Source organism: Camelus ferus, chromosome 26, assembly GCF_009834535.1.
Source record: "Camelus ferus isolate YT-003-E chromosome 26, BCGSAC_Cfer_1.0, whole genome shotgun sequence".
Lineage (NCBI taxonomy): Eukaryota > Metazoa > Chordata > Mammalia > Artiodactyla > Camelidae > Camelus > Camelus ferus.
Genome location: NC_045721.1, coordinates 4805932 through 4809127, shown reverse-complemented (window position 1 = coordinate 4809127; position 3196 = coordinate 4805932).

The window sequence follows — 3196 nt, the reverse complement described above, 5'->3', positions numbered from 1 at the left end:
GCCGCCCCGGCCACTTTAAGGCTTCCGGCCACGCCCCCTCATGGCCACGCCCCTCCACCCGCCCCACCTGCGAGTGCCGGGCCCGCCTCCGACGCTCAGGCCCAGGGGAGCTCCAGGGTGCCGAGGGCGGGGCTGGCGCGGCGCGGGCGCGGGCGGGGGCGGGGCTTGGAGAATTCCAGTCTGAGGGTGGGTAGGTGACGGCTGGTGTCCCCAACTCCCAAAGATCGCGTGGTCCAACCAGAACTGGCCGGAGCAGCGACTGGGCAGTTAGACTTCATTTCCAATCTGGCGTTGCCAACTGGCAGGTGTGTGGCCTTGCACAGATGACTTAACATCCTTGGGTCACAGTTTCTTTGTCTGTAAAATGAGCTAACAATCACCCCATAGAATTGCTGTAAAAATAAAAAATAATAATGTCACCTGGCACAGGGTGAGCTCAATAAACGGTAGCTATGAGGGTGATAAGGGATGCGATCCTAAATTCACTGTTTTTCCTGCTTTGGCCGTTACTCTGGAGGAAAATGGGTTCAGGGATGGTGCCAGGTGATGGGGACCCAGAAGGGTGATTTGAGAACCTGGAAAGGGGAAGGTAAAGAAGGGGGGCGGGAGGTGGTGTGGGAGTGTTGTTTTGCCCCACCCTCACCAAATAAGGTGAGGCCCAGAGGCTAAGTCGGGGAAGGTGAGGAAAGGAGGAACTGAAAATGGGATTGCCAAACGGGCCTCCCCTCTCGGTTCCTCATTTCTCCCTGGCTGGACCCTCCTCAGTCTCTCCTAGGCCTTTACCTCTGGGCGCCCCGTCAGACATTTCCTTGTTCTATTAGATTGGCCCATTCCCTTCCTTCCCAATATCCCACTTCAAAGAGTCAAATATTGATCATCAGATTGCAAGGGTGACTTTGAAGGTTTTTTAGGTTTTACAGTTAAGGAAAGGCTCAGAGCAGAGCAGTGTTTTGTTCTAGTCCCTACAACAGAGCCGAGAGTAGAACCTGGGTGTCCTAACTCCCATCCAGTGTTTTCGCTTAATCCCTTGCTTCTTCCAGATCCTCAGAACCCCAGTCTTGAGACTCTAATGAACTCATCTCTAAACAGAAACAGACACTCATACATCGTAAACAATTTTATGGTTACCAGGGGAAGGGAGTGGGAAGGGATACATTTGGGCATTCAAGATTTGCAAATATTAACTACAATATATAAAAATAGACTTAAAAAAACAAATTTCTTCTGTATAGCACAGGGAACTATATTCAATATCTTGTAATAACCTTTAATGAAAAAGAATATGAAAACAAATATATGTATGTATATGTATGATGGACATTATGCTGGCCACGAGAAATTGACACATTTGTAACTGACCATATACTTCAATTAAAATATATAAAGAACCCCAATCTTGGATTGCTTCTAGTTTCCCACCTGACCTCTAGGTTCATCTCCCTTCTAGCCACACTGTACACCGCCTGCTCGAAATCTTGCAGGGTTGCCTCACCACCAACTACATTAGCCTCAGACCTACCAAAGATTTCAAGGCATTCCTATCTGGGCCGCATCCTGAATCACTCTCCTCCATCTCCTGAACAAACTAGTCCAGATAATCTCCCTGCCTCAGGCCTTTACTCACTTGGTATCACTCCATCGCATGTTTGCCCTGCCCACCTCTCTGCCTATCCACGTCCTGCCCACAAGAGGGCTTCACTCAGATTTCTCCAAGATTTGGTTTCTGACAGCCCTCTTCAAGGCAGGACCAGGTGGTGACTTATTTGTCTCCTCCATAGCCCCCAGAGGAAACCTGGGCACACAGTAGGTCCTCAGGAAGTGCTATGGAATTGGAGAGTTTGCAGGTTATCCCAACCCACCATGGAGTACATAGTGTTTCCTTTCACGGTGTAAGAAATTAGAAGACAGACATTATGCCTCAGGTTTGCAACTGAGGGCGGCTACCACGAAGGAAAGGCCTATTTAGTAGGTTGTAAATATTTAACTGTGATCGGAAGGGAAAAGGATGCAGGCACCAGACGTGTAAGTGGCAGGAAAGCCTAACAGAACTCTGTTGTTTGTGCCATTTCCCCTGCTTGACGATCTGTTAACCTCATTCAACCTCAGTGGCTCTGTTCATTATCATGAAGATTTATTGAGAATGCGCTTGGCGCCCAGCATGGGCTAAGGGCTGCGGATGGAGGGCACACACCCAGTTCCGAGGCACACCATGACCCATGCTGTGAAGGAAGTCCTGTGTTAATAAAATGCTTTGGATGTTCCGAGGAGAGAGCGATTTCTCTAAGCAGGTGGATTATGAAGGAAGTGCCTTGAGCCAGGCCCTAAACAATACCAAATTTGACAGGCAGACACGGGGACGTGGAGGAAGAGCATCTCAGGAGAGAGCAGACCAGCCAAAGCCAGGGGGCACGTTTAGGAGTTACGAGTACTCCACTGGAGCTGGATTGTGGGATACTTTGGGAGGACGCTGGGGCTGGGTGGGGGAGATAAAACAGCCAAGGTAGGTGGGCCTAGATCAGGCAGATAATGAACACTAAGCTAAGGGGAGCACTTCAGGTGGTAAGGAGGTGTGAGCAAAAGTTGCCAATAGCAGGGCAGGTCACAGCCAGATGCCTGTCCTCATTTCCACCTGGGACTGTCTGCTTCTGGCCCCGTTCTGCCCCACCCATGACCCATCGGCATGACTATTCTAAGTTGATACTGCATTAAATAAGGCACCACCGTACTCCCCTCTGCCCACGGTTGTCCTACCTGTCCTCTGCTCCTCTGCACCCCAGCTGGACCAAGTCAAAGATTTTCAGCTCTGGTTTCCTTCCCCCACACTCACATCATTTGTGATGCCCCCACAGTAAAAAAAAGGAACAGGGATGAAGCTGTAGCAGGACAGCCTGCTGGGTCTGACATGGGCTGAGTAAGATGCAAAGCATCCTATCCACTGGTGGAAAGGAATAGAAGGCAGAGGGAGAGGGATGAGGGAGGAAGAACCAGGAACACTGGTGACGTCATGTGTCTGGGTTTCTGTCAGACACCAGCAGGCTCTGTGTGAACGCAGAGGGGGTAGGCTGGGGGAGAACAGGGCTGCCTCACCCCTACCCTCCCCAGAGAAATCCAGACCCTGCTCTCTAGACACTAAAGGAGTGGAGTTGACCAGAGGTGAGAATTGGAAACTTGTCAGAGGAGAGATGCCAGGAGGTCC